Genomic DNA, 23,492 nt, shown 5'->3' on the forward strand with positions numbered 1-23,492 from the left:
GAGAGTAGGGTCACTCAGGTAGTATAGGGAGAGTAGGACCACTCAGGTAGTATAGGGAGAGTAGGACCACTCAGGTAGTATAGGGAGAGTAGGGCCACTCAGGTAGTATAGGGAGAGTAGGGCCACTCAGGTAGTATAGGGAGAGTATAGGGCCACTCAGGTAGTATAGGGAGAGTATAGGGCCACTCAGGTAGTATAGGGAGAGTAGGGCCACTCAGGTAGTATAGGGAGAGTAGGGCCACTCAGGTAGTATAGGGAGAGTATAGGGCCACTCAGGTAGTATAGGGAGAGTATAGGGCCACTCAGGTAGTATAGGGAGAGTAGGGCCACTCAGGTAGTATAGGGAGAGTAGGGCCACTCAGGTAGTATAGGGAGAGTATAGGGCCACTCAGGTAGTATAGGGAGAGTAGGGCCACTCAGGTAGTATAGGGAGAGTATAGGGCCACTCAGGTAGTATAGGGAGAGTAGGGCCACTCAGGTAGTATAGGGAGAGTAGGGCCACTCAGGTAGTATAGGGAGAGTATAGGGCCACTCAGGTAGTATAGGGAGAGTAGGGCCACTCAGGTAGTATAGGGAGAGTATAGGGCCACTCAGGTAGTATAGGGAGAGTAGGGCCACTCAGGTAGTATAGGGAGAGTAGGGCCACTCAGGTAGTATAGGGAGAGTAGGGCCACTCAGGTAGTATAGGGAGAGTAGGGCCACTCAGGTAGTATAGGGAGAGTAGGGCCACTCAGGTAGTATAGGGAGAGTAGGGCCACTCAGGTAGTATAGGGAGAGTAGAGCCACTCAGGTAGTATAGGGAGAGTAGGGCCACTCAGGTAGTATAGGGAGAGTACGGTCACTCAGGTAGTATAGGGAGAGTAGGGCCACTCAGGTAGTATAGGGAGAGTAGGGCCACTCAGGTAGTATAGGGAGAGTAGGGCCACTCAGGTAGCAGCACAGTATATGTCTAGGGGCTCCATTTTCGTCGCCGCTAAACCCCTTAGGGGGGGAAGGGGGGGGGGGGGGCAATATCTCACAACGGGTAAGGGCTAGTTTAATAAATCGATAAACAGCCCATTTCCCGCCTAAAATGCTATCAAAGGCCATGTCTGGTTGCTCTCGATGTGAACTTTAGGTTAAAAAGTTCAATCGCAGGCGACTCGAAAAACGAACGCAGAACTGATCGTTTCAACGGTGCCAGACATTTCGCTGTTCGCAGACACACACGGGCAGACAGGACAGAAATCATAATCCCCGGCCTTCTGCCACGTGCCCTGACGGAGACAACTTACAGAAAGTGAAAGTTCTCAGTATGGTTCATTTCACCACTCATATAACTGGATATTTGTACTGCATTAATGTGTTAACTCGGTGTTTGTTAATATAGTACAGTCAGTGTATTGCGGGTTCGGAAAGTGACTGACTGAACTATTGAAACCCAGGTTCCATCCCCTGGGTTAATGTATGTGTGGTATGGTTTGCAGGAGTTGGTGGTTGTTGGACATCATTAGAAGTTCAGTCGCTACACTTGGAATTGATATGAATTTCTGCCCGCATCTAAGCAGGGTGGAGATCAACACTGACGTGGCTTCATAGCCGCACTTTAGCATATCTTATTGAGTGAAGAGCTGTAATGAAGTGCGGGTTCAACATCAACGTCGATGAATATGGCTTATTTAGTTCAAAAGATCATTTTCGACGATATTTTTCCATGATCCATAAAATATTATACGAAGGAGCCCCTGCATTATTCCAGCTGTTGGAAGAAAATAAATAAAAATAAATTGGCTAATCGACACGTTGATGGAACTTCAGAAACGCTAATATGATTTTTTTTAAAGAACATATTCATTCCGCAGACATCTATGTTTTACATGCATAATGAACCGGCTAAACATTGATCAAAAACAGAAATTAGACGCATAAATCGTCTTAAAACTGCTCCCCCTCCCTGCTACCCCCCCCCCCCCCCCTCGCTGCTCGTCTGCTTTGTCCCGCCATGGAGATGGGCAGCACTTAAAGAACTACCATATATCTCTTAAATTACTAAATTGCCTCGTGGACGGTGCTTTTTTTATCGTGGCGATGGCATGGTGGGGGCATTATCCCAAAGCACCCCAACCCCACGCACACACACACACACACGCACACACACAGCCACAGCCACACACACACACAGCCACACACACACACACACACACACACACACACAAATACAGAATTTAACCCATTTTGACCTGAGATCAGATTCTAAAAATGTCTTCTAAATCCTGACAGTTTTCTGAAAAAGCTATGTTTCTATAATCTATGTCAGTCGTTCTTCGATTTTTCAAAAATAGCAGACCTACAAGCTCATAGCGCGCCACTCGGTGGCGCACTATGAGCTTGTAGATCTGCTATTTTTCAATAGCTAAAGCATAACATGATGCTAACACCAAAAGGGGTTCCCGCACAAAATGGGTTAATCCTCATCTTGACTGACAATGTTGTCAGGCCCTATGTATATGTTCGAGGTTCTTCGTTACGCCGCCATTTAGATGCGTTTCCCTTTCGTGCGTGGCACTTTGGATTACTCCAGATTATGTTGTAATCCTCCCTAAACCCCTCGTTGCATTAACCCGTTCTGGACGGGAACCCCTTTTGGTGTTTTAACTAAGCATTATGTTATCCTTTAGCTAAAAATAGCAGATCTACAAGCTCGTAGCGCGCCACCGAGTGGCGCGCTACGAGCTTGTAGGTCTGCTATTTTTGAAAAATCGGGAAAATGTAGTGCAAATCTTTGAATATATATTCTTTAAGAGCGAACGTTTTTAACTCAAATCTTTGCTTCTGGGGGAGGTTCCTGGACATATTTTCAGATGGAGGGCGGAGGCCAATTACATATGATTTTTGGGGTCCTTGACATGAAATATTGAGCACCACTGATACAGAAAACAAGGTTTTTCAGAAAAATATTTCGACGTCAGGTCTAAATGGGTTAAGATTTCCGTCAAAACACGGCAACAGCAAAAAAAAAAAAAACTCGGCCACACCGAATGAAAATCGAGAGCGATCCGACGTTTTGTTTTGCCGGTCCATCTTCATTTTCCCGTCGTTTGGCCTCGCTCTTATTCAGTCACTAAGGGACAACTGAACTGACAGTGCCTTATTTGCGTCCGAGCCTCGCAACAGTGATTTATCCATGATAAACGGAGCCTCTGTGCCTCCATAAATTCACTACATATTTAAAGACTCCCCATAAAGCCAGTAAATAAATTAGGTGTGTCGTGTGTCTGTCTGCACGTGTGTGCGTGTGTGTGTGTGTGTGTGTGTGTGTGTGTGTGTGTGTGTGTGTGTGTGTGTGTGTGTGTGTGTGTGTGTGTATTCTACCACATGTGTGTGTGTATTCTACCACACACTCTCTGGGACCCTTCTACTGAACATTTATGATGAAATATCGAGACCAAAGGAATCCATCCATAACATGAAACCTAAGATGACACCCAATAGAACCCATTATAACCACATGAAGAAAAAAAGTCCCATAATCCCCATAAAAAGTGAAAATAGTCCCATTTAGCACAAAACGTGGCACACCATTCCGGATTATCAGAACCACCAATTAGGCCCAAATTAGGTTCCGACCGAGACCCTAACCTGAAACCGAGCCGCAGCGTAACGGAAACGACACGGCCTGATGCGGTTTAGGTCTTAACCCGTTTTGGGCGGGAACCCCTTTTGGTGTTAGCATTATGTTATGCTTTAGCTATTGAAAAATAGCAGATCTACGAGCTCATAGCGCGCCACCGAGTGGCGCGCTATGAGCTTGTAGGTCTGCTATTTTTGAAAAATCGAAGAACGACTGACATAGAAACATAGCTTTTCTCAGAAAACTGTCAGGATGTAGAAGACATTTTTAGAATCTGATCTCAGGTCAGAATGTAAACTGTCGGGATGTAGAAGACATTTATAGAATCTGATCTCAGGTCAAAATGGGTTAAGACGAAAAATGACCATTAGTCTCCCGACAGCGCTCCGAAGAATAAATAAATAAAATAAAACACAGACCCCCCACTACGCCCCATCAGCCCCTCCTCCTCTGTGCTTCCACCAGCCTGCCTCTGCAAGACCCTTATCTCTGCTCGCTTCACTTCCTGACACACACACACACACACACACACACACACAATCCAGGGGACGTTGGGGAAGAGGAAGCCATTTCTGGGAGGGACAGAAGATGGTTTCATTTGTGGTGTAAATGTGTCTGAGTGGCAGTCATGATGTTAGAGGTGATGAGCTGTGTTATTTTTTTTATCCACCTTGTACTTAGCTTTAAAAACGTGCAAACATGTTAGTCTTATGTTACAGTTTTTTTTCTCTCGATACGACCTGTCATTTGGTCCAGGATTATTTCACGGTCTATAACAGTGTTGGTTTTGACAGCACATTTTGAAATACAACTTTAATCATATTTTAGTCATCTGAAATTTGTCGACTAAATATCATGATTTCAGTAAAAAACTATGTATATTATATATATATATACTATTTTTGGCAGATTTTACACATGGTTGTATGCTGAAAATACATTTTAGTCTTGTTTGTATTTGTTGACTGAATTGGCATTATATCTATTACTTGCGCAAGCAGAGCGTGCGAGTACTGTAATCGGCTGCGTACGTCGGTCGTATGTCAGTGTTGTCTGTCGGCCAATCAGGGATTGGCTGATGGCGTAACTAAGGTACGTTTGGTGATTATTTTAGTCAAAGAAATCGCAACACTGGGCCTGATACATATTTGCTGAAAAAATAGCACTGGTAAATTTGTGGTACAAGATAATAACTTGATATTACCGGGCAGTAATAAGCCTATCTCACAGAATTTCCCCGCCCCCCTAAATACGCCCCCTTTCGGGGTTAGTGGTGATAGCGTGACGTCACTCCATAGACGCTACATGTTAACAGAGGTAATTTAAGAAGTCTACAACTTTTGTTTTCTCAAGGTAAGGTTTGTTCTATCTGTTCGAGCTGATTTACCATCTTGTTTGCTTCATAATAATATTGGTTCTCCAGAGAAAAAAACGTGTAAATGCTCATGTTAAAGACACCACTATTTACCGGAAGTGGGCGTGGAAAGCGGGCTGTGAGATAGGCCTATTATACTGAAGCAATAGGAATGCATTTCCATCGTCTGCATCATTTGAGCAAAGAGCATTTATTTTATTCCTAACATGTATTGCAATTTGTTATAAAGGACGACAGCGTTTAAAATAATGTCTGGGCGTGCTGCAGACAGACATCACGCTGCACGAGATGAGCACGTTGCAGACGGTCGATGCAGAGTCTGACGAAAGGATCAGAATCGCTTCGTTTCATCGTGGAGTGAAATCAAAGTGTAGGAATCTCTCCCAGATGGTGCTGGAGCAGAGATAGAGAGAGGGAGAGGGAGAGGGAGAGGGAGAGGGAGAGAGAGAGAGAGGGAGAGGGAGAGGGAGAGGGAGAGGGAGCTCGCAGCCATGTTCTAACAAATTCAAACAATGACATAAATCAGTGGTTTTCAACCTTTTTTCATATCAAGGCCATTATTTATTCTGCATTTGAGCCACGGAACCACCGTTTGGTGAGATTTAGCCTCTCAGACCCAAAACGTAGAATATGTGACCAGATTTGACTGAGAGACTGCCATCGCGCAAATTACAGCTTTTCACCAGAGGAGATTTTTTTTTTTTTTCTAAATGAGTTAATAGCACAGGCAGACTCTTCACATACTAGAGCATGTCTGAAATAAATGTCAGAGCTGAAATCGACATGTAAATATGAAATAAATGCTTAAACATGTAGCTAGGTGTAATGTTAGAGACCACAGAAGTGAACCTTTCAAGCCTGTTTTCTCAACTCGCTGTTTTCTGCAAGACATTACTCTATAAGCCATATCTCCAAAACTGGTGGGTCAAACTGAACAACCAATATGTCAATTTGAAGCTATGATTCCCTGCTTTCATATGACAAAAAAATCCAATGGCAGTCCCTCAGTCAAATTTAGTCACATATGTTATTGTTATTGTCGCTGGATAATCATTTGTCCACAATTCCACGCCGTATTGATGTTGATGTTGGTACCATAGGAGAGATAACAGGCAAAATAAAAAAATCTATATTCTCTAATTGTGTATAGGCTTCATGGAAATGAAGTAATGCAGCTGTTTAGCAATAATTTAACTAGTGAGTGCATAACATTAAACCATTTAGTTTAATTTTACATTCTCAAGAGTTAACCCATTTTGGGCGGGAACCCCTTTTGGTGTTAGCATTATGTTATTCTTTAGCTATTGAAAAATAGCAGATCTACAAGCTCATAGCGCGCCACCGAGTGGCGCGCTACGAGCTTGTAGGTCTGCTATTTTTGGAAAATCGAAGAACGACTGACATAGAAACATAGCTTTTTCAGAAAACTGTCAGGATGTAGAAGACATTTTTAGAATCTGATCTCAGGTCAAAATGAGTTAAAGATCTGTAACAGTCCATTTGGTTATCAACTCTTCATCATTTAGCTGCATGGGGACCACCTGGCTACATTTATTTGAAAATGTTAAGTTACTTTGTAGATTTTGATTGTTATTACAAAACATACAATACCCACTTCAGCGCCATATAAATTAAGCTCACAATGCGTCGCCATGCAACCCATTGTGAGCTTGTAGATCTGCTATTTTCAAAAGATTTGTATACATTTGAAAGATGGTATATTGTGCATAATGCATACTTTTACTTTTGGTACTTTAAGTAGATTTTGATGGCAATGCTTTTGTACTTTGACTCAAGTCAGCGCAGACAGCAGACTGCTACAGTCCTGAGGTCAGCGCAGACCGCAGACTGCTACAGCCCTGAGGTCAGCGCAGACAGCAGACTGCTACAGTCCTGAGGTCAGCGCAGACAGCAGACTGCTACAGTCCTGAGGTCAGCGCAGACAGCAGACTGCTACAGTCCTGAGGTCAGCGCAGACAGCAGACTGCTACAGTCCTGAGGTCAGCGCAGACAGCAGACTGCTACAGTCCTGAGGTCAGCGCAGACAGCAGACTGCTACAGTCCTGAGGTCAGCGCAGACAGCAGAGTGCTGAGGAGACACTGATCCTGAGTAGAGATGTTGCGTTCAGCGCTGCAGGGCCGGCCCTGTCTGTCTGTGTGAGCTCACATTTTTCTCATAACCCGCGTGCAGGAGTTTATATTGTTGCATCAAAAGGAGACGCACCAGGAATTTGTCTTGGCGACAAATGGCGACAATACGGCAATGGTTCTCAATCTGTTTCATTTCAAGGAATCACGGACCCCCCCATAAGGATCGATGTGAATTTGTCAGCGGGACCCTCGTCAAAAAAAAGAGTTAACGGTCTGAGGTCACTGTGTATGTTGCTCAGTGTTAAGGCAATGTGACACACATTGTTACAAGTTTGACAACTCTATCCGGCCTCTCTCTCTCACTCTCTCTCTCTCTCTCTCTCTAGACAGGGAAGTAGGTTAGAGTTAGCTTTCAGGACACACAGATAAATCCAACCCTGGCTGGGTTCCTGCATGTTGAACCCTTCGGCAGACAACCGCTCGCACGCACACACACGCACACGCACACACACGCACGCACGCACGCACGCACACACGCACAGAGAGAGAGAGAGAGAGAGTCCCTGCAGGACACATGGCTGCTGGGGTCAAAGTGCGTGAACAGCCTGGAGGAACCGTTCGTCCCCTCCTGTCCCCTCCTGTCCCCTCCCCTCCTGTCCCCTCCTGTCCCCTCCGTACAGATGTTCTGGGTCCGTTCGTCCCCTCCTGTCCCCTCCTGTCCCCTCCCCTCCTGTCCCCTCCTGTCCCCTCCGTACAGATGTTCTGGGTCCGTTCGTCCCCTCCTGTCCCCTCCTGTCCCCTCCGTACAGATGTTCTGGGTCCGTTCGTCCCCTCCTGTCCCCTCCTGTCCCCTCCTGTCCCCTCCGTACAGATGTTCTGGGTCCGTTCGTCCCCTCCTGTCCCCTCCTGTCCCCTCCCCTCCTGTCCCCTCCTGTCCCCTCCGTACAGATGTTCTGGGTCCGTTCGTCCCCTCCTGTCCCCTCCTGTCCCCTCCGTACAGATGTTCTGGGTCCGTTCGTCCCCTCCTGTCCCCTCCTGTCCCCTCCGTACAGATGTTCTGGGTCCGTTCGTCCCCTCCTGTCCCCTCCTGTCCCCTCCGTACAGATGTTCTGGGTCCGTTCGTCCCCTCCTGTCCCCTCCCCTCCTGTCCCCTCCTGTCCCCTCCTGTCCCCTCCCCTCCTGTCCCCTCCTGTCCCCTCCGTACAGATGTTCTGGGTCCGTTCGTTTCCCTCCTGTCCCCTCCTGTCCCCTCCTGTCCCCTCCGTACAGATGTTCTGGGTCCGTTCGTCCCCTCCTGTCCCCTCCGTACAGATGTTCTGGGTCCGTTCGTCCCCTCCTGTCCCCTCCTGTCCCCTCCGTGCAGATGTTCTGGGTCCGTTCGTCCCCTCCCGTCCCCTCCTGTCCCCTCCTGTCCCCTCCGTGCAGATGTTCTGGGTCCGTTCGTCCCCTCCCGTCCCCTCCTGTCCCCTCCGTGCAGATGTTCTGGGTCCGTTCGTCCCCTCCCGTCCCCTCCTGTCCCCTCCGTGCAGATGTTCTGGGTCCGTTCGTCCCCTCCCGTCCCCTCCTGTCCCCTCCGTGCAGATGTTCTGGGTCCGTTCGTCCCCTCCCGTCCCCTCCTGTCCCCTCCGTGCAGATGTTCTGGGTCCGTTCGTCCCCTCCTGTCCCCTCCTGTCCCCTCCCCTCCTGTCCCCTCCGTGCAGATGTTCTGGGTCCGTTCGTCCCCTCCTGTCCCCTCCCCTCCTGTCCCCTCCTGTCCCCTCCGTGCAGATGTTCTGGGTCCGTTCGTTTCCCCGCCTCACGACCTCCGTGTCACCGAGGACCACCGACACCGCCGGCTGCCACCTCCTCCTCCTCGTCATCGTCACACCGGTGGCGCTTGTCACAGAAGCCCGTCCCCCCTCCGCCACTTTGAGGCTGAGCCGTTTTGAGAGGCTCAGTGCCCGGTGAGTCACAGCCTGGCGCTATACGGGAGAGTCGTCCTCGACAGCTCCCCCCCCCCCAGACCCCACCCCCGAATAGTTCATCTGTGGTGTAAAGTAACTAAGTACATTTACCCAAGTACTGCCACTCTAAATTGCAGTATTGATACTTTTACTTAAGTAAAACATTTGAGTTATTTTTTCCAGCACTGACTGTAATACACTATAAATAACATTATACTTTAAGTAGCATGTGACGTGTCAAACTAGGGGGTTTTCATGATTCTGATATGTTAGTGGACACCTTTACAAACACATCGGTGAAGAAAATTCTTGGTATGAAATGTATTCCCAGATTTTACATTATTCTGATAATATTCCCTGCACTATAGGCCTATTAAGTATACAATTTTGAAGTATTTCTACTTTACTTGAGTATTTCAAATTTCCAATACTTTTACTTCTACTCCACTACATCTCAGACACAAAATGTACTCCACTACAATTATTTGAAAACTTTAGCTATTAGTTCCTTTAGAGATTTGAATTTTGATTAGAAAACATACATTAGCCACTTCAACCCTATACATTACGGCCATTTGGAAATAGCAGATCTACAAGCTCACAATGCATAGGATTGTGACGCATTGTGAGCTTGTAGATCTGCTATTTTCAAAAGATTGTGTATACATTTTGAACTTGTGAAATGGGACATTCTGCAATATGGGTACTTAAGTACATGTTGATGCCGATACTTTTGTACTTTTACTTGAGTACATTTTGAATATGGGACTTCTACTTGTAACGGAGTATACATCTACATTGCAGTAATGATACTTTTACTTAAGTAAAACATTTGAGTACTTTTTCCACCACTGTTAACCCATTTTTGGCGGGAACCCATTTTGGTGTTAGCATTATATTATGCTTTAGCTATTGAAAAATAGCAGATCTACAAGCTCTTAGAACTTGTAGGTCTGCTATTTTTTTTAAATCGAAAAACAACAAACGACAAACATAGCTTTTTCAGAAAACTGTCAGGATGTAGAAGACATTTTTAGAATCTGATCTCAGGTCAAAATGGGCTAAGGGTTCCGGTGGCTAGACGGACACGTCACTGTGGAACGTATATTACGAAAGCATGTGTGCTTCTCTCTCTCAGCCAGAAAACCCAGAGGGTTTGAAGAGCTTTTCAGGGAACACTCTGCGTCTAAAATGGGTGTCTGAGATGTGGCGGGCCAAACGCACTCAATCGTCTCTCTCTCTCCGCCGGTTTATACGAGGCGCGGTACACACATGCCATAACACAGAACTATTTTCTCAATAGGAGTATACAAAACAGCGTCCGGGAGGCCAGGGGAGAGCTAGGAGAGTGTCCAACATTTTTTTTAACAGGTCAATTCTCTCTCTTAATAACAATGGGACGGAACAAATAATCCCCCTCGAAACGTGGAGCACGGCCACTCTCTCTGGCCGCGGCTCCCAGGACTGGAGTGTTTACAAATGCTCAGCTGGAGCGCTCAGACCCACCTCGCTCTCGACCTGCACCGACGTACAAATAAACAGGAAAGGACCGCGAGGCACTTGGACACCGGCCTGCGCTCATAATTCACCCGCAGCAGCAGCGCCGTGTTTTACACTGAGACCGTTGTAGCGATGCCTGCATGGCTTGGTGGGGCTCCAGAAAAAGGGAATACATCGTAAATCCATATAAAAGAAAGCATATAAAAGCCGGTTATGCGATACAGCACTTAGGTGCCCTCTGAAAGGCCAATATGCCTGTTAGCTCTAGCCCCTCTGCGCGTGTTTGGAGCGAGATGATTAGCGTGCCAGTTAAAAGGGACTATTTTGTTAACAAAAAGGATGGTATTACAGAGATGTTATTGTTGTTGTTTTTTGGAAGTGGGGTTATACTCCTACGGGGATGGGGCGGGGGGGGGGGGGGGGGGGGGGCATATAAAGGGCTGTTTTATTTACTGCTGGAGAATTTGTATAAAGAAACACAGGCCCACTGTTGCAATCTTCTAAAACGCATATTTCACATTCCTAGAACAGCTGGTGAAAAACTACAGATTTTTAGCATTGTTTCAATAAAAAAAGACACGAGTCAGTGACTTTCAAGTTGTGTTAATGCTGGAAATTGAAACACCTTTCTGCTCCTCACCGAGAGGATGTGTGCTGTTCTTAAGAGTCCGTTTCTCACACATTTTCTACTTTTGACCCATTTTGACCTGAGATCAGATTCTAAAAATGTCTTCTACATCCTGACAGTTTTCTGAAAAAGCTATGTTTCTATGTCAGTGGTTCTTCGACTTTTCAAAAATAGCAGACCTACAAGCTCGTAGCGCGCCACTCGGTGGCGCGCTATGAGCTTGTAGATCTGCTATTTTTCAATAGCTAAAGCATAACATAATGCACCAAAAGGGGTCCCCGCCCAAATAAGTCAATTAAAGATTTTTTATATTTAAAAAAAAAATAATCTCAGCCCTGTAAACATTATTACTGTTAGAGCCAACACAATAAATAGATAAATACTTGGAATTGCAGTCCTAAAACAAGTGACTATAGGAACTATCCAACCAGGACCTTAGTACTGGTGGTTTTATATCCTACCAGGACCTCTAGTACTAGACACCGGGTGATTTTCAAAGCCATCTCAGGAATGGTCCCCTCTTACATTTGCTCTATGTTGGATCAGAATCCAAGTCCGTATCAGACCCGCTCGAGTGACTTCCTGACCCTCAAGGTTCCTTTTGCTAACTCAGAGCTAGGTAAAGCAGCTTTTTCTGTCAGTGCTCCATTTGATTGGAACGAACTCCCAAAATCAGATCACTGCCTTCCCTAGGTCAATTCAGGGAAATTATTTCTAGCACTTTTACTCAACAATCTAACTGTTTTAATTGATTCTCATCTATTATAGTTATTTTAGCTTTGAATACTTTGTTTTCCAATTCATATATTTGATATTGCTGTATTTAGTGTATGTTGTTGATTTTGTGTTTTGTATTTCGGCTACATTGAAAATGAGGGCCTGCCCCTCAATTGTACTCCGAGTTTAAATAAAGGTTATGATGATGAGGTTATGATTCAATGTGTCCTCCTGATCACGTGATCAGAAGGAAAACCAGCAGTAACTGCTGTCCCCGAATAACACTGGGTGTAAACTGGTAGTGTCTCTCCTCATAACTGAAACAAAACAACAGCCAGCCATTAACCCATTTTGGGCTGAGGTCGATAAAAAAGGCTTCTAAATCCTAACATTTTCCTGAAAAACCCATGTTTCTGTCAGTGGTGCTCAACCTTTTTCATGTCAAGGACCCCCAGAATTATCTCTAATGGGCCACGGACCCCCATCTCAAAATATGTAGTTCCAGGGACCACCACAGAAGCAAATATTTTAGTTAAAAATGTTCGCCCTGAAATATATATTCAAAGATTTGCGCCACATTTTCACGACTTTTAAAAAATAGCAGACCTACAAGCTCGTAGCGCGCCACTCGGTGGCGCACTATGAGCTTGTAGATCTGCTATTTTTCAATAGCTTAAGTAGAACAGAATGCTATAAACACCAAAAGGGGTTCCTGCCCAAAATGGGTTAACTGATCATATTTGGGGGAAATCTCCCGTTCTCGAAGCGAGTGCAATTACATGAGAGATCCTCATATGGTCCACATTTCACGCAAACCTCAAGCGATGCCAACACCATGACTGGTTTAATATCCAGGGCGCTGAAACAAGACCCACGGCTAAGGCGGCGGCTATGGCAACGACATCAAACGCAAACCGAAAACACAACCAAACCTGACACGAGCGCCCCGTGTTCTGAATCCCACGCGTGGCGTTGAAAGGTTGTCAGGTCCGTTCCAGGATTTATAATATAAGGCCACTCGGATACACAAGGGCCACGGTGTTGACGCGGCAAGGGGAAATATTTCACCGTTAAATAAACAGCAAAGAGGAAAAGTGGGCTTACAAAATTCACCTCTTTTGCAATATAAACAATATAAACAGCATTCTTCTTCTAGACTGTGTACTCGGCTGCAATAGTTCAGCTGGTGGAGCTCAGGTTTTTGCTCAGCGTAAAACACGGCAAACGGCGTCGATGTGAGTATCACTCACATCGAGCCCAACGTAAATAGACTTTAATTTGTTCCAAGGTAACAATCGAGGGTTGTGTACAATATGATGGAATGCTACTTCTCTCTCACACTCACACACACACACACACACACACGCGCGCGCGCACACACACACACACACACACACTCACAAACCTCTGCCTCTGCCATTAAAGGTTTATTCAAATATTTATATTTCTTTTTGGTATAAATATAACAGAAAGTTTTACAGTTTTGCCATTGTTTGGAAGGATTTATAAACGAGCGTTTTTTGTGACAGGTGGCGAGGCAGAAATGAGGAGATGTCAGGCGGCGAGGTAAACAGAAATGAGGAGATGTCAGGCGGCGAGGTAAACAGAGGGTTCCAACGATACGTACAGTGAAGTGTTTGGAGCGTGAGACGTAGCAACGCGCTTCATCCCAACAGTGTGCTTTTATTTCTCTCAGTCAGGATGGGAGGTCAACACAGACACAAGCAGCCTCTTAAAGACTAGGATGGGAGGTCAACACAGACACAAGCAGCCTCTTACAGACTAGGATGGGAGGTCAACACAGCCACAAGCAGCCTCTTAAAGACTAGGATGGGAGGTCAACACAGACACAAGCAGCCTCTTACAGACTAGGATGGGAGGTCAACACAGCCACAAGCAGCCTCTTAAAGACTAGGATGGGAGGTCAACACAGACACAAGCAGCCTCTTACAGACTAGGATGGGAGGTCAACACAGCCACAAGCAGCCTCTTAAAGACTAGGATGGGAGGTCAACACAGACACAAGCAGCCTCTTAAAGACTAGGATGGGAGGTCAACACAGACACAAGCAGCCTCTTAAAGACTAGGATGGGAGGTCAACACAGACACAAGCAGCCTCTTAAAGACTAGGATGGGAGGTCAACACAGACACAAGCAGCCTCTTACAGACTCAGTCAGGATGGGAGGTCAACACAGCCACAAGCAGCCTCTTAAAGACTACGTACGCAACTACGCACAGGTGCAAGGCTGAATGTGATTGTTAAAACGGACTGCTTGTAAATCTGAAACACACACACATTACATGTACATGTAATCGTATACAGTCACAAGCATGTGAGCAGAAAGATAATGGCTATTTCAGGTTGTGCGTTGCTTAAAAAAGTGGGATCTCTTCTCTCAGCCTAGGGATAATGCAAGAGGATTTCAATGAATGCATCTTGTAATATGAAAAATGCAGCCTTGTCTTTTGTTTTTTTTCGTTTTTGTCTTCCTCCTTTTGTTCTTTTTTTTCGTATTGTCTTTTTGTTTTGTTTTGTTGTCTCTGTCTTTTTCATCAATAAAAATTAAGTGAAAAAAAAGCTGCATAAGAGCCTCCTAGGAAAGCCTTCTGAGCCTACACAGTATCATTATTAGCAGCAGCTCGTTCTCAAGAGTATGGCGTCAGGCATAGGAGGCCTTAGCTATGTTTCACCAGTTTCAAGTGAAACGGGCCTCCACCCTCAGGGGGGGCCTCCAAGCTCCAACTGAACGTCAGGCGTCAGTCAACCCCCGCCACTCTTGGCCCTCTCTCTCTCGCTCACTCACTGCCTTGCTCTCTCCCACAATGTTAAGTTACACCTATTTTATGTTAATAACCTGCAGGGTAAAATGTGCAGCATTGGGAGGTAAAGGGGAGACTCTTTAATTGTGAAGGGACGACATGATGAGGAGAGGTGGTGTTGTTGCTAATTGTGGAGAGTAATGGCTGCGCGTGATATTGAACAGTCAAACTATTTGTATCAATACGGCTGTATCAACAGAATAATTATGTCATAGATATATGGGGGCCTCATATTTGGTCTTGAAACGGGCATCCAGATTCCTAAGGCCTAAGGTCAGGTGCTACTTAACTGGTTTTGGGAAGCACTACTTTTATTTTATTGTTTAGCTTCCATTCAAACTGGAATATCAAAATACATGACACTCTCATGCCAAGTAGTACTGCTAGACCAAGTACTGCTATTTCTCACAATTTCTCACAATATAAACAAGGGCTTAAATCATCCCAAGCAAGTATATGACAAACAATCCTGCACAGATAGTTAAAGCCTTACAACTAAAGTTACAGGCATACAGTAGGTATCCACCAGCTGGCATTCATTAGAAATTGAGTTTTAAATGTTTGACTGACATGAAATTGCACTCAATCTCATAATTAAGAGTGATGTATGTATAAATGGTAAATGGTGCATTTATATAGCGCCTTTATCCAAGGCTCTTTACATAGATGTGCATATCATTCACCCATTCACACACACATTCATACACCGATTGCGGCGGAAGCCATGCAAGGTACCAACCAGCACATCGGGAGCAATTTGGGGTTCAGTGTCTGGCCCAAGGACACTTCGACATGTAGACAGGAGGAGCCGGGATTCGAACTGCCGACCCATGGATCATTGGACGACCTGCTCTACCTCCTGAGCCACAGTCGTGTGATAAGACTTTTCTTTTACATAAATCCCTCACATCCCTATTCGAGGTGAATATTCACCAAAAATAGCAGATCTCGTTGTGCGTTTGTAGATCGGCAAAGGTAGCCTATTTAGTGTATAGAGGGGAAAAGAGCAGACCAAATACAGAGCCAAAAGTCGTTTTCAAGTATTGAGGGTTCCGGTGGTTAAATGTCTGAAAAAACGTGAATTTACACAACACTAATGATGATATATGAAGCCATCTATGAAATCTATGAAAACGTTTAACCCATTTTGGACTGAAAAAGGCTTCTAAATCCTAACATTTTTCTGAAAAACCCATGTTTCTATGTCAGTGGTGCTCAACCTTTTTCATGTCAAGGACCCCCAGAATTATCTCTATTGGGCCACGGACCACCATCTCAAAATATGTAGTTCCCAGGGACCCCCCCAGAAGCAAATATTTTAGTTAAAAATGTTCGCTCTGAAATATATATTCAATGATTTGCGCCACATTTTAACGATTTAAAAAAAAATAGCAGACCTACAAGCTTGTAGATCTGCTATTTTTCAATAGCTAAATTATAACATAATGTTTAAAACACCAAAAGGGGTTCCCGCCCAAAATGGGTTAATCCACAACACATTTGTATACAATATTGCGGGTTCCTGCTTCATCTCTCTCTCTCAGCTTTGTCTGAAAAACCTTGAAGACCTCCGCTTCATTCCATCGGTAGATGGAAGCGGAAAACAAAAACACGGAATATTGATTTGATTAGGTAAAAAAAACGGGCTTGCTTCCCAACAGCTCATTTCGCTACAGTTCACACAACGCATTGCAATACATGGAATGTAATGAACAAGTGAGATGTTTTGCTTTAGATGATATGACATTTAGATACTCGCAACGTATTACATTTATTTCTCCGACACCTGAACACTGTTCAATCCTGAGTGAATTAAAAAAAATCATATGTTGAATTTAGATGATTATGACATTTAGATACTCGCAACGTATTGCATTTATTTCTCCGACACCTGAACACTGTTCAATCCTGAGTGAATTAAAAAAAATCACATGTTGAATTTAAAGTGCACTAGTGTTTCTCACACCTGATGAGGAACAGAGCTATATGCAGGGCTTAAAGCCAAAATAAATCCCAAGACTGAAAATGATTTTTTGCAAATCTGCACTGATCTCATTAAATGACCCCTATATGAAATCCTCAGGACTGAAATCAGTCCCCAGGACTGAGAACTTTAAGCCATGTATATGACTTCAAATGATGAAGGTTGAGTTTATGAATATTCAATGTGTTACACAAATATGGACAGCATGTAAACTAGCGGCTGCTTTGCAATCTATTTCACATTCACCTGTTCACGTACGCACATGCTTGACTGCGCACACGCGCACGCAACAAGACAACAGCTCCTACACGCACGCACACACGCACACGCGCACACACACACACACACACACACAAAATACAATATGCTTTGGAAAATGGTGGGCAGTATGTCAACTTCCCTGGGAGTCATAGCAAAGATCATTGATATACCAACCAAGATTCCCACATCTCGCCACTATGGTCTCCTGCTTCTGACTCTTTGGTCTATGCAGTCGCCACTATGGTCTCCTGCTTCTGACTCTTTGGTCTATGCAGTCGCCACTATGGTCTCCTGCTTCTGACTCTTTGGTCTATGCAGTCGCCACTATGGTCTCCTGCTTCTGACTCTTTGGTCTATGCAGTCGCCACTATGGTCTCCTGCTTCTGACTCTTTGGTCTATGCGGTCGCCACTATGGTCTCCTGCTTCTGACTCTTTGGTCTATGCAGTCGCCACTATGGTCTCCTGCTTCTGACTCTTTGGTCTATGCAGCCAGTCGCCACTATGGTCTCCTGCTTCTGACTCTTTGGTCTATGCAGTCGCCACTATGGTCTCCTGCTCCTGACTCTTTGGTCTATGCGGTCGCCACTATGGTCTCCTGCTTCTGACTCTTTGGTCTATGCAGCCAGTCGCCACTATGGTCTCCTGCTTCTGACTCTTTGGTCTATGCAGTCGCCACTATGGTCTCCTGCTTCTGACTCTTTGGTCTATGCAGTCGCCACTATGGTCTCCTGCTTCTGACTCTTTGGTCTATGCGGTCGCCACTATGGTCTCCTGCTTCTGACTCTTTGGTCTATGCAGTCGCCACTATGGTCTCCTGCTTCTGACTCTTTGGTCTATGCAGCCAGTCGCCACTATGGTCTCCTGCTTCTGACTCTTTGGTCTATGCAGTCGCCACTATGGTCTCCTGCTCCTGACTCTTTGGTCTATGCGGTCGCCACTATGGTCTCCTGCTTCTGACTCTTTGGTCTATGCAGCCAGTCGCCACTATGGTCTCCTGCTTCTGACTCTTTGGTCTATGCAGTCGCCACTATGGTCTCCTGCTTCTGACTCTTTGGTCTATGCAGTCGCCACTATGGTCTCCTGCTTCTGACTCTTTGGTCTATGCGGTCGCCACTATGGTCTCCTGCTTCTGACTCTTTGGTCTATGCGGTCTACAAACATGCCAGACACGTTTATTCATATTTTTATGTATGGTCCTACCATACATAAATACCATCCCAGAGGAGACATTAAATGTGTTCAGGTGAGGTCCGGACGGTTAGCTCAACCGTCTGGGCACCTAGGCTGCCCGAGCCCGCCGGGCCGGCCTTTTCCCGCGTGTCACTCCCCATCTCTCTCCCCCTTTCCTGTCTGTCTACTGTTCACTATCAATAAAGGCCTAAAAAGCCCCAAAACAAATCTTAAAAAATAAATAAAAAATATGTTGAGGTGAAAAACATTCACAATATGAATGAATATAAGAAAGAAAGAAAGAAAGAAAGAAAGAAAAAAAGAAATTGAGGAATAATGGCCATGAGGAATATGTCTACAAAGTAGAGATGTTGACACATTAAGCCAATCGTATGAACCAACAATACAGCCACCCTGTCACAACTTACAACATTTAACCTCAGCCACAACAACACGGCCCACATACTGGAGACTCACAGACTGGAGACTCACATCAGTCTTCAAATCCAAATGAGCATTTGGAACTGATGGGATGGCTGATACTGTATCTCAGAGCCAACAACATGTAGCTTTAACTTGAAAGGAAATAGCAACTTCACAGAAGTGACCCACATAGCCAACTAACAACACACTGTAGATTCACATTTAGCTTTCAATTCCACGGCTGGAATGATAGATACACTGCCACCCAGTCACTGAGTGCGTTTACATGGACCCTGAGATTGCACTAATATTCAAAATGAACAGCTCCATGAGAATAAAAAAGGCATCAATTGGAAGATATTAATATTCTGATTCCTTCTGCTTGGAAGGAATTTTCATTCTGGTTGATAAACCTTTTGATATTCAGTTAACAAGGACAATATTTCGACCTGGTTGGTTTTGGTTGCAATCTGGTTGGGGAAAATATATATATATACTTTGAGGCACGTAAACGAGGATAGGGCCTAACTTGAATTTAGTGTCCACATAAACGGTTAAAGTACATCATTCTAAATATTGTCCATGTAAACGCATTGCTACAGCTTGAATCAGCAAACAAGCCCAAATTGATTAAATCAATTAATTACCAGCTGCATTATTATTATCTGTGGGTCTGCTGCCGACGTTATGCCACTTTTTAGCTGCGCTCCGCTGTTATGCTCAAATTAGTGACCCTAAAGAATTCTGAGGCAACATGGCTGGAGACGAGGCAGCCAATCAGAACTGCTCGACTAGCCATGCCGTGCAGACGATGGGATGTTATGGGTTGTTGCCAGTGGTGGCAACTGTCGTGACAGAAATAAGCTAAGCAGCCTCCAAAAACCAAACCAGGCAAGCAACTGTGAATTTAAGGCTGGAAATATGCAGACTTGGCAACACTCAGCAGAAAGACTAGCGGTGTCCGTCTACCGGTCGCAAGTTTCCCAGGTAAACACTGACCTGCCGCTTCTACGAAGCAGCTGGTAAAAACAAAACAAGGTTCCTACCTTGAGCTGTCCAGCGGTGTCTCCAGTGATCTTGATCCTCCATATAGTGGACGTCTGGCGAGCTCGCCGGTACCTTTTCTCCCCTCCTGGGAGCTCCCAATGGCAGAAACTGGCCAGCATATCGTTCTCCTGATATGAATGTCATCTTCTCGCTCAGCCTTCGTAGCCCTCATGCAGTTGGTTGGTTGGTACAGTAACACGTTTCATGATCCTGGTTGATGTTTAGCATTAATTGGACAATAGCATCAGGGTCATCATCTTGGCTCTTGTACCCATGCATGTACCTGGTTCCTATGGCCGAGTTGGAGGGACACCATAAGTCTTGACTACCTGAAAGAAGGACGAAAGAAAGAAAGAAAGAAAGAAAGAAAGAAAGAAAGAAAGAAAAGTGACCACGAGTCAAATGTAATGTATAGGCACAACACAACCAGGGGGGGGGGGGGGGGGGGGTCCAGGGGGGGCTAGGGGCTGGTGGAGGCTTAGGCCCCTAAACCCCCTCCCCACAAACCCAATTTACACTGTCTGTCACAATGTTCTGCTGCCATCTGAACACAACACACAGCATAGCATACTGTACCCTCTCACAGCCTATAGCATACTATACTGTACCCTCTCACAGCCTATAGCATACTATACTGTACCCTCTCACAGCCTATAGCATACTATACTGTACCATGTCACAGCCTACATATACCTCACAGCCTAGCATACTATACTGTACCATGTCACAGCCTAGCATACATATACTGTACCCTCTCACAGCCTATAGCATACATATACTGTACCATGTCACAGCCTAGCATATACTGTACCATGTCACAGCCTAGTATACATATACTGTACCATGTCACAGCCTAGTATACATATACTGTACCATGTCACAGCCTAGTATATATATACTGTACCATGTCACAGCCTAGTATACATATACTGTACCCTCTCACAGCCTATAGCATACTGTACCCTCTCAATAGCATACATATACTGTACCATGTCACAGCCTAGCATACATATACTGTACCATGTCACAGCCTAGCATACATATACTGTACCATGTCACAGCCTAGCATACATATACTGTACCATGTCACAGCCTAGCATACATATACTGTACCATGTCACAGCCTAGCATACATATACTGTACCATGTCACAGCCTAGCATACATATACTGTACCATGTCACAGCCTAGCATACATATACTGTACCATGTCACAGCCTAGCATACATATACTGTACCATGTCACAGCCTAGCATACATATACTGTACCATGTCACAGCCTAGCATACATATACTGTACCATGTCACAGCCTAGCATACATATACTGTACCATGTCACAGCCTAGCATACATATACTGTACCATGTCACAGCCTAGCATACATATACTGTACCATGTCACAGCCTACATATACCTCACAGCCTAGCATACATATACTGTACCATGTCACAGCCTAGCATACATATACTGTACCATGTCACAGCCTACATATACCTCACAGCCTAGCATACATATACTGTACCATGTCACAGCCTAGCATACATATACTGTACCATGTCACAGCCTAGCATACATATACTGTACCATGTCACAGCCTAGCATACATATACTGTACCATGTCACAGCCTAGCATACATATACTGTACCATGTCACAGCCTAGTATATTGTACCCTAGCTGTCCTAGTATATTGTACCCTAGCTGTCACAACATACACAGCCTAGTATCCCATTTTGACCTGAGATCAGATTCTAAAAATGTCTTCTACATCCTGACAGTTTTCTGAAAAAGCTATGTTTCTATGTCAGTGGTTCTTCGATTTTTCAAAAATAGCAGACCTACAAGCTCGTAGCGCGCTACGAGCTTGTAGATCTGCTATTTTTCAATAGCTAAAGCATAACATGATGTAGCCGCAATTTGCAACTCTATATTTTTTTACAATGGGATGAATATAGAGTTGCAATACCCTCCATTGACTCCCCACTCATCATATTGCGTTGGCGATCTGCTTGTCTTAAACGACGTTAAACTCACCAAAATTGCAGCTGTAGTCCAAGCTTGAATTATTCTCTTTCAATCTGCCGAGCTTGTTTTTCATAATAATCCCCCGTAGACATGTTATGAGCTACTTTCTGTCCAAAATATTCCACAAGTGATATTCCTGCCGTAATATTCAACCTGCCGTAAAACAAGACGTGTGGGAGAGCGCTTGTTTAATAGAATCTTACCTGCGCAGGTAAGACACCCAAAGAAGAGGCCGACGCAGCGCGACGCCCCGTCACGCACGGCCTTCTATTAAACAAGCGCTCTCCCACACTTCTTGTTTTACGGCAGGTTGAATATTATGGCAGGAATATCACTTGTGGAATATTTTGGACAGAAAGTAGCTCATAACATGTCTACGGGGGATTTTTATGAAAAACAAGCTCGGCAGATTGAAAGAGAATAATTCAAGCTTGGACTACAGCTGCAATGTTGGTGAGTTTAACGTCGTTTAAGACCAGCAGATCGCAAACGCAATATGATGAGTGGGGAGTCAATGGAGGGTATTGCAACTCTAGATTCATCCCATTGTAAAAAAATATATAGAGTTGCAAATTGCGGCTAAACATGATGCTAACACCAAAAGGGGTTCCCGCCCAAAATGGGGTAAACTTTTTTTTTTGACAGGGACAATGCACATGAATCAACACGTCAGTTTTCACATCCATGTAAATGGGCCAGAGTTAGCAATAAGCTAATTTACATCTGTATAGTCCCTGATGTAAATACAGTATAGCCAGGCCTACTGTACCCTAGCTGTGACAACTTACACATATCCTAGTATACAAATTACAAAAATGTACTGCATCCTGTCAAAAATAATATACAGTTAATAGCTTCGTTTTGTAGCTTTTAGAGTGCTTTCTCAAACTTGTTCATGTCAATGACCCGCTGTGAAAAAAAGCGGGCTTGTAACACACACACACAAGCACGCAATGGACGCGGGTGCGCGCGCGCACACACACGGCTGCTGTGCTTGCCGCCTATAATGCCTGCATGTTTGTACAAAGAAACACAACAACACAACAAAATAAATAAAAAACATTCCATTCATGTCACACAAACGTAACTCTCCTGTGCCTCATTTCGTTTCTTCACCAAGTAAAATAACAAAAAAAGCGAAATTATTTAAAACACAATTCAGCTCCCATTTTGCAGCCCAAGTTGATTGTGGCAGCGGTGGCCGAACGGATAGCGGCGCGGTCTAGATACCGGAAGGTTCCCAGTTCGAATCAGCCGTCCGACACGTTAAAATTACCACCGCTGAAATGCCCTTGAACAAGGCATCAACCACTACGATGAAATGTGTTCTATGAGCAGGGCCTGGCTGGAAACAAGTTCTTGAGCTTAGCCCAGATACCCTGGGTAAATATAGATTTCATTTCATTTCATTTCATGTTATTAGCAGCCAACTGTAGCTCAGGTAGCTAACTAACTACATGTGAGGATAATAAGTCACTTCTCTCTAAACTGTCACAGCTGTACTTTCACCCTTTCGCTCCCTGGCGATAACAGACGACTCCACTCGACTTCAATGCAGTGGAAACTTACATTATAAGTTGTTTAATTCTCCGTTTTGCTGTCAGACATGATGAGGCTGGAGCTGCTCAAAGATGCTCCCTCACGCAGGTGTGTGTGATTGTGGGGGGGGGGGGGAGGGGCGCGGAAATTAGTCCAATAAATAAATGGCAGAGGTTGGAATAAATCGCTTTATTTTGTTTCTCAACTGATTCTGACAGGACATTAGGTCTACTATAGCCAGGATAAAAAAAATCTACCCTAATCTGCTCACTGCAAATACCCTAAATTTGCATTAATTCAAGATGCCTGCATTGACAACCTATTATAAGGCAATATTTTCTAAATTTCATTATGCTTTA

The 23,492-nt window shown here is 44.7% G+C and overlaps 2 long non-coding RNA genes across 2 annotated transcripts in view; one reads left to right on the top strand and one right to left on the bottom strand.

Moving 5' to 3' along the window:
• Window positions 1–5,937, top strand: part of LOC306917471 — a 17,461-nt gene extending 11,524 nt beyond the window's left edge. Inside the window, exon 3 of the long non-coding RNA XR_013789191.1 lies at window positions 5,806–5,937. This is a non-coding gene — a long non-coding RNA (uncharacterized lncRNA). The remainder of the gene's footprint in view (window positions 1–5,805) is intronic.
• On the bottom strand, window positions 5,241–23,254 carry LOC306917470. Its single transcript, XR_013789190.1, has 3 exons — window positions 23,164–23,254; window positions 19,571–19,900; window positions 5,241–5,378 (listed from the first exon to the last, which is right to left on the bottom strand). It is a non-coding gene; the product is annotated as an uncharacterized lncRNA (long non-coding RNA).
• Between the last annotated feature and the right edge of the window lie 238 nt (window positions 23,255–23,492).

Source organism: Electrona antarctica (assembly GCF_951216825.1).
Source record: "Electrona antarctica genome assembly, chromosome: 24".
In the NCBI taxonomy this organism is placed as follows: domain Eukaryota; kingdom Metazoa; phylum Chordata; class Actinopteri; order Myctophiformes; family Myctophidae; genus Electrona; species Electrona antarctica.